Raw genomic sequence first — 13,797 nt, forward strand, 5'->3', positions numbered from 1 at the left:
CTCGATAGTCGCAGAGGTAACAGCTACCAGTGTAGAACCAATCTGAGTTTTCTTGGAGATCCAGCCTAGAGCCCATTAGCTCAAGCTTTCCAATTCCTGTAAGCACCTAATTTACTTGTATTGAATCCTTATCTACTTATAAAATAGATAGAAGGGTTTTGTTTCCTACAACTACTAAATGCTGATAATGGTATTTGGTTCCAAAAGTGGTTATAGGCAATAGGCCCTCAAAGATGGGACTCTTTTTTTTTTTTATTTATTTACTTATGATAGGCACACAGTGAGAGAGAGAGGCAGAGAGAGAAGCAGACTCCATGCACCAGGAGCCCGATGTGGGATTTGATCCTGGGTCTCCAGGATCGCGCCCTGGGCCAAAGGCAGGCGCTAAACCGCTATGCCACCCAGGGATCCCAGATGGGACTCTTAGATTAGTTATGACTATGCTGGATTTGAAGGAAATGAGGATAAAATTGCCATTGGAAGGAAATAGATGAAGATTATTTACATTTGTGGTAATTTGAAATGTCTTTTGGAGGACTTTGGCAGACCAAATGGCTGCCATTACAGGCCATTATATAAGAAACGAGGGCCTAGATGGTGGTGGCTCTGCTAAAGAAGTAAAGGAATGAGGGGGTGCCTGGATGGCTCAGTTGGTTAAGTGTCTATCTGACTCTTGGTTTTGGCTGGGGTCATGATCTCAGTATCTTAGGATCAAGCCCCGCATTGGGCTCCATGTTAAGCTGTGGAGTTGGTTTGGGATTCCCTCTCCGTCTCCCTCTCCTGCCACCCCTCCTTCACACACATACACGGGTGCACTTGCATATGCATGCACTCTCTTAAATAAATAAATTTTAGAAAGGAAAGAAAACCAAAGGCTCAAGAGCTTAAGTTTTCAGCTCAAGGCATGTATAGGAGAGCCCCAGAAGAATTTCATCTCTTGTGACTACAAGGCTGATGTACATGAAAATCAAAAGGAGATTCTGGGTTATAGAATTACAACATAAGTTAAATTCATAGTCTTACCATGTCTCTCATGTGAAAATTACAGCATTGTTTGAGAGAGAGTGGGACCGTAAAATGAGAAATGGGGACATTTGAGTGGATTTGGACAAATTCCAGTGTTCTGAATCCAGATTCCCCTTAGTCTTCTCTACCAGCAGAAACAGCCTTTCTTCCCTCACTGATACGGATGGTCCTGTCTTACTCAGAGATCTTTGGGTACCTGCTTTGAAAGGGAATGCCAGTACTTATGTCCCACTCACTACCTTGTATTGCCACCAGATCTGTAACTAGGGTCAGATCCCAGTATGCTTTTGGAAGCAAACACAAAGTATCTGAGAGAAGGTGTATAGGAGAATTGTAAGATTTTGTTAATTTGAATCAGCAGAAGCCTGGATTTTAAACCAGGAAGAAAACATTATTTTCATTTGGGTTGAATTTATTAACAAATTCTAGAGATATTAGATAATATATTGGCTTTAGCAGCCTGGACTGAATAGTGGTCTCTACTCAGACTGAAATGCATTAGTATATAGCATTAGAAGATGGATCCAGAAACATGAAGATAGAAATGTTGATGCAGATTTATCATATGTGTGACTTACATGTGAATTGCTCAGAGGATATTCCTTTCACTAAGGAGTTGGAAAGTACACAGATAAGAGAAACAGCTTATCTGGGAAAATGCTGTAGTTTATATCCTTAATAGGCTAGGATTGAGGCTAAGAGATGCTGTTGTCGAAATGGAATCCCTGACAGTGGGTATGATGGGAGCCTGAAGTGGCAGGGCCCAAGGGTCAGTACCAAGGCAACAGAGCTGGGGTGATGGTTCTATTTGGTTTGTATAACCCAAAGCAAGATGCCAGATCTAGCAAAGAAAGGCCTGTTATGAGTTACCAAATGGAAAGTTATGAACTCTCATTAAATTCTCAGAACCAAGGCCCTGGAATAAAGGGGGTGCTTAGTACCCTGGAGGAAGCACCAAACAATATCACCATAACTGTATTCATAAATCTTTTAGTGTTCTCCCAAGGAACCTTAAGCCATTTATCTATGTTCCTGTGCTTGGGAAATGGAAACACCTGAGGCTTCAGGGAATACTTAGAAACTAGCCCTAGGCTAGCAGTAATCTCAACTGACCTAAAAGATCTTTGTAGCCCACTAGTTAGAGGTTTATGGGGTGTTACAGGTTGAATTGTGTCCTTCAAATTGTATATGTTGGATTCCTAACCTATAATGCCTCAGAATGTGACCTTATTTGGAAATAGGGCTGTTACAGAGGTAGTTGCATTAAAATGAGGTCATACTCGAGTAGGGTAAGGCCCCTAATCCAAGATGACTGGAGTCATCTATAAAGGGAAAATTTGTACCAGAGGCACAAAAACAGTGTCATGTGAAGATGAAGCCAGAGATGAGGATGATGCAGCAGAAGCAAAAGAATTGCAAAGATTCCCAGCAAACCAGAAACTAGGGGAGAGGCCTGAAACAGATTCTCTCTCAGCCCCTCCGAAGGAACCAAACCCACCAATACCTTGATCTCAGATTTCTACTCCATCAATGTGTGGTGTTTAAGTGTTTAAGTGTGGTGTTTAAGTGTGTGGCACTTGGTATAGCATATCTACCAGACAAATACATAGGGATCGAGTAATTTAAAAGGAGTTTTGGCCCAGATCTATCTCATATATTCATCCTGTGGGTTATTTCCCAGTTGGAGTGGGCACAGGTGTAATAGACATACTTGGCAACTGGCAGGATCTTCACATTGACCTGCAGAGTGAAAGCTACTGTGGTAAGAAGAGCAAAAGAAAGCACCTGGAACTGTCCTTCCCATCAGAATCATAATTCAAAAGCAGTAAGTGCATCCCTGAGGGCATGATAGATATTATTGCCACCATCAAAGGCTGAGAAATTCAGGAGTGCTGACTGATCCCTATCTTATCCACATTTAAAGTATTTGTTTGCCCTGTACAGGACTTGACTCGCAGCTGCTATTTCAGATACAATCTCTTCACGAAGCAGGTTAGCACCTGCCCCAGCACCTGCAGCCACACAACTGGTGACCTGGAAGATGCTTTTTCCTCTAGCCCTATGAGCAGAAAACACCAGAAGCAGATTACTTTCACCTGCCAAGGTCAACAGTCCATCATACTGTCCTACATCTGGGTTATATCACCTCTCCAACTCTGTTAAAATCCAAGCTGTAGGCACTTAAATCATCTCATTTCCCGGAACACCACTCTACATGTGATAACATCATGTTTTTGGACCTAGTAGGAAGTAGCAGGTGTCTGAATGCCTTGGTAAAACACATGTGTTCTAGAGGATAGGAAGTAATCCCTGTGGAGATTAAGGGTACTTCCACCTCCGTGAAGTTTTTAGGAATCCAGAGCAGTAGCCTGGAGCATAGTAGGTTATTTACAGTGAAAGATAAGCTATTGCACTGTACACCTGCCACCACTGAGAAAAATCCTGAGAATTTAATCTCTCTTGATATTGGAGGTAACATGCCACCTTGGGTTATGCTGTGCTGACCTGTTTACCAACTAAGTCATACGGCTATCGACTTTGGTGAGCCAAGAAAAAGAGAATGGTCACCAGTTGCTATAGGCTGAAATGTAACCAGTTTGGGTTTTATGACCCAACAGATCCAGGGGTGTGCAAAGTCCTTTAGCAAATGAGGATACTGTATATACGTACACACCAAACTTCCATAAAAGAACCACAGTACCGGGCCATAAGATTTTGGAGTCAAGTTGTGCTAATTTTGGCAATGTCTCCTTTTGAGAAGCTGATGGTGGCTTACTACTGAGCTCTTCTCCATACTAGCAGATCAGATCCCTTCCATCACAGAGAACACAGGGATTGTCCTCACTGGAAAAGACACACATTCAAGATATGGATTGTTTCCATGAATGTCAAACCTACAATATTCACAAATTTTATTTTTTTATTTTTAAAGAATATTTATTCATGAGAGACACACACAGAGAGAGGGGGAGAGAGAGAGAGAGGCAGAGACACAGGCAGAGGGAAAAGCAGGCTCCATTCAAGGAGCCTTACATGGGACTCCATCCCGGGTCTCCAGGATCAGGCCCTGGGCTGAAGGTGGCGCCAAACCGCTGAGCCACCGGGGCTGCCCTATTCACAAATTTTAAATAAAATTTCAATTATGAAACCAAAGATATCCCCCCCTTTCCACTATTCTAAATTTGATTGTAAATCTGATTGTACGTTCACTTTGAGAAGCATAGTGGTTAAGAGGATAAACTCCAGAGCCAGAATGCCTGGATAGGAATTTCTAACTCCACCATTTAAGTAGCTTATGACCTTGGGCAAATTATTTAACCTCTCTATCTCATTTTCATCATTTGAGACTGTGAGGATTGAGTACATGTAACAGTGCCTAGCCTATAGTTAGTGCTACATGTATTAGCTAATATTATTTTCATTTATCATCCATGAACTTACTGAATGTCGTATTCATTGTGTAGTATTCCACATACTGCCTCTCATCAGGTGAGCTAGGGCCAATGGGCTAAGACCCGTGGCCCCAGAGAACAGTCAAATGGCTTACTGAGGACTACTGGAAAACATCTTGTGAGGGAAGTTCTGTCCCACAGGATGAGGTATATGTTCTGAAGCAGTGACCACAAAAGCTATACTGCTTGTCCCTGTGACTTTGGTCTTTGTTAGTTTAGAAGTCTCAATACCCAGGGGCACTTGGGTGGCTCAGGCAGTTAAGCATCTGACTCTTGATTTTGGCTCATGTCATGATCTCAGGGTTGTGGGATGGAGCACTGCCTTGGGCTCTGCGCTGGGCATGGAGCCTGCTTGAGATTCTCTCGCCCTCTCCCTCTACCCCTCCCTCGCTCACTCACTCGAAGAAGGAGAAGAAGACCCAGAGGAGAAATACTTCCATACTTCCAATACTTCATTACCTCAATAGCCAGGGGAGGAATACTTCCACCAGAGCACACAACAATGAGACCATTGATCTGAAAGCTTTCTGACCAATTTGGGCTCCTCATCCACTGAACCAATAGCCAAAAGGGGGCGACTGTGTTAGGTACATTGACTGTTCTTGATTTTTGAGGGAGATGGGTTTGCTGTTGCTCAGTGGGAGCAAGAAGGTGTATGTCTGGAACTTAAAGGACCCTCCAAGGCTATTTCCAGTCCTGCCATATTTAGGACTCAAATTTCTAAAAGAAATGTATTGAGGCACCTCAGTTAAGCATCTGACTCTTGATTTCTTTTTAAAGATTTTTTTTTTTTTAATTCAGAGAGAGAAAGAGAGAGAGGCAGAGACATAGGCAGAGGGAGAAGCAGGCTCCATGCAGGGAGCCTGACGTGGGACTCAATCCTGGGTCTCCAGGATCATACCCTGGGCTGCAGACAATGCTAAACCGCTGCACCACCGGGGCTGCCCTGACTCTGATTTTGACTCAGCTCATGATCCTGGGGTCCTGGGATCAAGCCCTGCATCACATTCCCTGCTCAGCAGGGAGCCTACTTCTCCCTCTCCCTCTCCCTCTGCCCTTCCCTCTCCCCACCCACCCCAGCTCATGCTTGCTTTCTTTCCCAAATAAATCTTTAAAAGTTTTTTTTTAAAGAAATGTATGAATATAAATAACTAATTCATGAAAAGTTGAGAAATGAGGGCTATGTTAGCATTTCATATTTTTTCCTTGCTCTATTGTGTATACATTTATAAATATCAACCCATTTCTTTCCTACCTCCATTTTCCCTACCATTATAAGGTGTGTTATTGTTGCTAATTTGATCATGGGATCCTTAAGTTGTTGAAGCAGAATTCCAACTGAACTAGGATGATGAATATCACCCAGAGATGGATACATGACTAATGGGACTTTGGATATCTCCTTTTAGGGAGCAAATTTAGGCTCCAAAAAGGTCAAAGGGTAAATGATGGTCAATTGGCCATTAGCATCCATTCCAATCTCTTTGTCATACTGCCGAGGCTGAAAAGTTAAACACTGTATTTCGGGATCCCTGGGTGGCGCAGCGGTTTAGTGCCTGCCTTTGGCCCAGGGCGGGATCCTGGAGACCCAGGATCAAATCCCACGTCAGGCTCCCGGTGCATGGAGCCTGCTTCTCCCTCTGCCTGTGTCTCTGCCTCTCTCTCTCTCTCTCACTGTGTGCCTATCATAAATAAATAAAAATTAAAAAAAAAAATAAATAAACACTGTATTTCACCAAATCCTTGACGGTTAACACTCTGCACGCAAATTAGGGTCTATAAATTTCATCTATTTCTATGAGAGGTGGGAGGAGAAAGTAAGGCCAAGGTCACCTCCCAGCTGTGTGGTTATTGCTTTATGTTCATGGCAAACTTGGGTTACTCTTCAGCAGCATGTCAGGGTCCAATCACTAGCTTCATGAGGTTGAAAAGCAGTGGTGGCAGCAGCAGGGGTGGCCTTCTGAGCCTGAGATTGCTGCCACAAGGGTGTGTGTGTGTTAACCATCCTTTCACCATTTTAAACTGTACAACTCAGCAAAAAATAAACTCTCCTGCTCAGTAGATTTTAAATATATTCATAAAGTTGTGCAACTATCACGACTATCTAATTCCAAAACATTTCCATCACCCTCAACACACCCTATTAGTAGTCATCCTCAATTCTCTTGTTCCCCCAAGCCTGGCAACTACTAATCTACTTTCTGTCTCTATGACCTTGCCTGCTCTGGACATTCTGTATAAATGGAATCATGCAATAGATAACCTTCCGTGTCTGGCTTCTTTCACTTGACACAAGGTTTTCAAGGTCCCTCTACATTGTAGTATGTATCAGAACACATTCCTTTTTATGGTTAAATAATATTCCACGGTATATTGTACAGATATACCATATTTTGTTTACCCATTCATCAACTGATGGACATTTAAGTGCTTTCTACTTTTTGGCTATTGTGACCAATGCTGCTATGAATATTGGTGTATGAAAATCTGCTCAAGTCCCTGCTTTCAATTCTTTTGGGTATATAACTAGACGTGGAATTAAGGAATCATATGGAAGTTCTACATTTAATTTTTTGAGGGATCACCATCCTGTTTCCACAGAGGCTATACCATTTTACCCACCAGCAATACACGAGAGTTCCAATTTCTCCACATTCCTGCCAATCCTTGTTACTGTCTGTCATTTTCATGGTAGCCACCCTTGTGGGCATGAAGTGTTAACTCACTGTGGTTACAATTTGCATTTCTCTAATGACTAATATATTGAGCATCTTTTCACTTATACCTTGGTAAGTCTTATTTGAAAAAATACCTATTTAAATCCTTTGCTTATTTTTAAACTGGGTTATTTGCCTTTTGTATTGTTGAGTCAAAAGACTGCTTTATATATTCTAGTTAAAATTCTCTTAACAGGGGCACCTGGGTGGCTCAGTGGTTGAGCTTCTGCCTTCGGCTCAGATCATGATCCCAGGGTCCTGGGATCGAGTCCCACATCAGGCTCCCCACAGGGAAGCCTGAATCTCTGTCTACCTATGTCTCTGCCTCTCTCTGTGTGTCTTTCATGAATAAATAAAATCTTTTAAAAATTAAAAATTAAAAAATAAAATTCCCTTAACAAACATCTGATTCCCAAGTTCTTTCCTCCATTCTGTGGGTTGTCTTTTCACTTGGTACGTTCTTCAATGCCAGAATTCTAGTAGTGGCCTCCTGACTCATCACCTTCATGTTGTGCCAGAGTTAGCAGCTATTCTGGGGTCTTGTTCTAGGAGTCATGCCTGGAGGTTTGTCCAGAACGCACTCCAGCCCTTCCATCTGTTTCTCTTAACATTGGATTCTCTGCATGAAGTCCTTTGCTGCTTAAAATAATTAGAGCAATTTTGTTTCCTGCAACTGACCCCTGACTGATAAATAAGACAGCTTGAAACCTTCCAGCAGGAATAGGACATACCATTTTGCTAGAGCTGATGTATGATTACATTGTAATAATAAATTACTGGAAAGTCTAGATTTGGAAGCACCTCTGAAGATCAACTGGTCCAACCTTTTCATTTGTCAAATGGAAAAGGAAAATGAGATGCAATGAGGAAGACAAGACACACAACCCATGAAGCCAAGGGCCCACAGTTCCCTCAGCCTTCTCCCAAGGCCAGTGGACCTGAGCTGATCTTCTTGCTTCATGAAATCTGTGATCTAGGTCACGTAAATCCAATGAGGCCAGCCCTTCCAACCTTCCTGTGGCTGATTGGACACAGGCTTTGGGCCCAAGCCAAATGCCGCTGTGAACAACCTAGATGTGATAGAGGCCAATCGCCTGTGTGAGATGCCTGGTATGGAGACATAAGTGCTAGAAGATAGAACCTGATAGAACACATCACCACATCACTGTTCCTGTTCTCCAGGGATTTAGGTGGGCTGCTGACACAGCTTCCCCTGCCAACCTTACTTCATCTCTGTCCTTTCCACTCACTCCCATTACTGAAAGTCACCTGAGCGCGGCTCTTCCTTGCCCACCTGAAGAAGCTCGTGAATATACCCAGACATGGCCACTCGTTTTCTGGGGATCACAGACAGATTAAAAAAAAAAAAAAGCAGCCCATAACCCCAGATCTGGAATTGCAGACCTTATGCTCTTTCCACTCTGACAAGACTGGGTCACATGCAACATGAAAGTGGGGGCTTCCTGAGTGTGGGGAGACTAGAGGAGGCTATTGGCTCTGAGGGGTTGAATTCTGAGGCCTGAACTGTCATTAGAGGGATCCAGCAAGGGCAGGATAACTGTCCCTCCTCTTAGCCTGCACTGGAGATGCTGCTTCACTTTACTCCTGTGGCTCTGCCTTTGCCACTGGCTTGGGATAGAGTTCTAGACGCACATACCGCTTGGCCATTCCTGAAGCCCCTGCCTTTGAGGAAATTCATTCGTTGCTCACTATACATGGACAGGAGCTCTGCCCAGACTCTGTGCTTGACCATAGGAGCTGACACCCGGAGACAGACCCAGGCCGTGCAGATGGGAAATCATCAAGGGAAAAAATGGCACCAGATGTGAATGAGAGGAGGACTGGCTTTCTCTTCTCATAAACCTTTCACTAATGAGAGCAGCAAAAGGAGCAACAGAAAGGGAGGGAAAGGGGAGCCAGGAAGGAACAGAATACTGGAGGCCAAGTGGGGTAAGAAGTCCAAGAAGGAAAGCATGGTTCACTGACATGTGGGATAGGTCAAGCTGGCTGAGAATTGGAACGGATTTCATTTAGTTGAGGTGTGAGTGGATGGGGAGGAGGTAGAGATGGTAGACAATTCTCTCTTAAGAAAAGGAGATTTGGTTGTTTTTTAAGATTTTATTTATTTATTCATGAGAGACACAGAGAGAGAGAGAGTCAGAGACACAGGCAGAGGGAGAAGCAGGCTCCATGCAGGGAGCCCTATGTGGGACTTGATCACTGGTTTCCAGGATTGAGCCCTGGGTTGAAGGTGGCACTAAACCGCTGGGCCACCAGGGCTGCCCAGGGCTGCCCAGATTTTTTTTTTTTTTTTTTTTTTTTTTTTTTTTTTTTAGTAGGAGAGGCTCATGAAAGGTTGGAGACTCAGGAGAAAATAGAAAAAGAGAGGAAGCCATTTCATAGTGCTCTGCGTCTGGACGTCAGAGAGACGAAATCAGGCGCAGGCAGAGGGGTTAGCTGTGGACACAAGAAGGGGACCAGGCCCTTCCTCTCTCAGCTTGGAGGGACATGAAGACCAGGATATTTAGTGTCCTTCCCAAAGGGGCTAATCTTCACTCTGAGAAGATTATAATGCTTACAGACAGAATGGATGGCTGATAAATAAATGCCAGTCCTCCTCCCTTCCCTGGCTGTGTGGTCCCAGTCCTTTGAAGCCACATGTGATATCACTTGGGGCTATTACAAGACTAAAAAACACAGCCAGAGCTGGAGAAATTCAAGGCATCCCCAAACTTTGCTGGAATTTCAGAGGAGTGGAGGCTGCTTTCTCCTGAGGCTCCTCAGCTGGGAAGATGGAAGTGTGGATCTTCCACTATGGGGACAGACTTCCTGATACTGAAACCATGCAGAGCAAGGCAGAACTGAGAAATGGAAGGCAAGAGACAGGGTCACCATGTGAAGATATCAGATGACATTGTTTTAGGGCCAGGATCTAACCATGCATGAAGCCCCTGAACGTTCACGTACCATAATTCAACAAATTATTTCCCCTTATCCAATGGCCATTTCTGTTAGGCCTCTGTCACCTGTTACTGATGGAAGTGAGGTGTTGCTGGTGATGATCCCTAGCCCACAGGACTGGCAGGGTTGAGGTAGGGTACAGGCAGTGAGGTTTTCCTCATCCTAGGCAGGGAGGGCAGCATGCCCTGCAGCGCAGCTCCTGAGACCAGGTACCTAACACAGGTGGGAGCTCCGGGACTCAGTAGGAATCTGTCAGGAGGTTGTATGTGTTGGCTAATTTCCCAAGCCTGGGCAGCCCGGGTGGCTCAGCGGTTTAGCGCGGATCCTGGAGACCTGGGATCAAGTCCCACATCGGGCTCCCTGCATGGAGCCTGCTTCTCCCTCTGCCTGTGTCTCTGCCTCTCTCTCTCCCTCTCTGTGTGTCTGTCATGAATAAATAAATAAAATCTTAAAAAAAAATAATTTCCCAAGCCTTTAGTTTGCAGTCAAAGACACAAATTTTGCAGACAGAATAATGAATAATAAAAGCTCATATTTCCGCGGCACCCATCCTGTGCCGGGTCTAAGACCTTTACACTTACGAAGTCACTGAATCTTCACAATAACACGAAGAAATAGGTAGCACTGTCATTCCCCATTTTACATTAGGGGAGCTGAGGCACAGAACAATTTGCCCAAGGTCACGAAGCTACACAAGCGAGAGCTATAACTTGCATCCAGGCAGCCTGGCCCCCAATCTTGCGTGCCTACAGCTTTGCCAAGACAGCCTGCCTGTAACCAGCACAGTCTGACCATCGCGTGCTTTGCAGGTCACACGCCTTGCAGGATCGAAAAAGCCAAAGCTAAAGTGAGTAGAACAAAGGCAGGAAGGCAGGAAACACAGCCCCACCCAAGCCCTTCCTGCCTGTCCCCACTAATAGAATGGTTACCCTATGTAAAGAACCTTCCACTGGGATGCAGCCTAGTGGTCAGGGTTGCTCCAAGGCAGAGGTGATGATGGGCCAAGGGACTGGAGGTCCAGTTGCTGACAGACTCCTCTGGTCTAGATTCAGAGACCATAATTCACAATTCTTCTGACTTGGTTCTTTTTTTTTTTCTAAGATGTTTATTTATTTATTCATGAGAGAGAGAGAGAGACAGGCAGAGGGAGAAGCAGGCTCCACACAGGGAGCCAGATGTGGGACTCGATCCTGGGTCTCCAAGATCAGGCCCTGGGCTGAAAGCGGCGCTAAATCGCTGAGCCACCCGGGCTGCCCCTTGGTTCTTAACTCGTAGAGTTATCCAAATAGGAGTGGTCAGAAACTTCTCTTCTAAGGGAGTGGTTTTGCCAGAGAAACCCAAATCCTAGCACAAGGAAGCCTGCAATTGATCAACACCCAAGGCCATGTTTTGGTTCCACCAACACTAAGGGACATCTTCAAAATCCCCCTATGTGGGGGTTATGTGGCCACACAGTAACAACAAATAGGGGAGACCCACCAACATGGGAAAGTAGACAGCCTGGCTTCACTCTACCAAGGCAAGGAATCCTTCCTATTCTCCACCTCGTTGGGTACAACACACACCACAGGCCATTGGGTGCTGTTTTGTCTCCTCTCCTCTTCCAAATAGGCATGTTTATTTATAATTATCTGGTGTAACCTTTACCAGTGCACTAAAGTACTACGTATGGGGCTGATTAACTTCATTGTTTATCTATAGTAGTAATTTCCAAACTTTTTGGCCTCAAGATCCCTTTATATTCTGAAAAATTGAAGGCCTGAAAGAGCTTTTGTTTATATGGGGTAAATTACTGATATTTGCCATATTTATTTATTTTTTATTTTTTTTAAGATTTATTTATTTATGATAGACATAGAGAGGGAGAGAGGCAGAGACACAGGAGGAGGGAGAAGCAGGCTCCATGCCAGGAGCCTGATGTGGGACTCGATCCCAGGTCTCCAGGATCACGCCCTGGGCCAAAGGCAGGCGCTAAACTGCTGAGCCACCCAGGGATCCCCCTGATATTTGCCATATTTAAATTAAAATTAAGAGTTTACGGCAGCCCGGGTGGCTCAGCGGTTTAGCGCCGCCTTTGGCCCAGGGCCTGATCCTGGAGACCTGGGATCGAGTCCCGCATCAGGCTCCCTACATGGAGCCTGCTTCTCCCTCAGCCTGTGTCTCTGCCTCTGTGTGTGTGTGTCTCATGAATAAATAAATAAAATCTTTAACAACATACATACATAAATAAAGTAAAATTAAGAGTTAAAAAATACATTTATTTATTTAAAAATAACAATAATAGGGGTGCCTGGGTGGCTGAGTCATTAAGCATCTGCATTTGGCTCAGGTCATGATCTCAGGTCCTGGGATAAAACCCGTGTTGGGCTCCCTGCCTAGTGGGGAGTCTGCTTTTCCCTCTCCCTCTACCTGCTGCTCTGCCTGCTTATGCTCTCTCTCTGACCATCTCTCACTCTCTGTCTCCCTCTGTGTCAAATAAATAAATAAAATATTTTAAAAAATAAAAACAATAAACTCACTAATCCTAACATAAATAACACCCTTTTTTAAAAATAACACCCTTTTTTTTTTTAAAACTAACCCTGCTTTATTTTTTTTTTAATTTTTATTTATTTATGATAGTCACAGAGAGAGAGAGGCAGAGACATAGGCAGAGGGAGAAGCAGGCTCCATACACCGGGAGCCCGACGTGGGATTCGATCCCGGGTCTCCAGGATCGCGCCCTGGGCCAAAGGCAGGCGCCAAACCGCTGTGCCACCCAGGGATCCCAAAATAACACCCTTTTTAATGAAAAATAACTACATTTTTCAAATCAAAAATATCAGTGGAAAGAATGACATTATTTGATAGTTTTGCAAGTCTCTTTAAATATCTGGCTTAATAAAAGGCAGCTAGATTCCCATATTTGCTTCTTTATTCAATCTGTTGAGCTATGTTGTTTTAGTTGAAGTATATGAATAAAATTCAAACTCATAAAGATATAAAAGTGGAAAAAGGATTATTTTTAAAAGACTTTTCAGATAACTATAGATATTCCTCTTAAAAAAAAAAGATTTTATTTGTTTATTCATGAGAGATAGAGAGGCAGAGACATAGGCAGAGGGAGAAGCAGGCTCCCTCTAGGGAGCCCATTATGGGACTCGTTCCCAGGACCCTGAGATCACACCCTGAGCCAAAGGCAGACACTCACCACCTAGCCACTCAGATGCTCCCTCCTCTTTTGTTTATAAGGGAAGAGACTGGACACAGTTCCCTATCACCATAAATTACACAGCCAAGTCTCCTACATTTGGAGTAATCAAAAAGGGTAGCACACCCAGAGTGCCATGGATGGGCCTCGCCCTGGGAAAATCATCTTCATGATCATGGTTATCCCCATCCAGATAAGTATGTGGATATTCCTCTTTGATACTACACCAAAACTTAACAAATGACAGTTTTGTAAAATTTAGTTTCAGTGTGGAATCTGAAATCAATGTTTCATTAATTAAAATTCATTGGTCTATCTCGCATTTTGAATGTATCTTTTACCCACGAGTGATTTTGTAACACTTGGAACATAGGGTTCACTGAGCTATACTATACAGGTCTTCCAAATGTCACACATGTTATTATACAATATTTTAAAAATCATGTTCATT

General features: G+C 43.8%; 1 non-coding gene across 1 annotated transcript; it reads right to left on the reverse strand.

Moving 5' to 3' along the window:
- Positions 1 to 13,384: 13,384 nt before the first annotated feature.
- On the reverse strand, positions 13,385 to 13,547 carry LOC140634512 (U1 spliceosomal RNA). Its single transcript, XR_012031959.1, has one exon. It is a non-coding gene; the product is annotated as a U1 spliceosomal RNA (small nuclear RNA).
- Positions 13,548 to 13,797: the final 250 nt, after the last annotated feature.

The sequence above is a fragment of the Canis lupus genome, chromosome 5, assembly GCF_048164855.1.
Source record: "Canis lupus baileyi chromosome 5, mCanLup2.hap1, whole genome shotgun sequence".
Taxonomy (NCBI): Eukaryota; Metazoa; Chordata; class Mammalia; order Carnivora; family Canidae; genus Canis; species Canis lupus.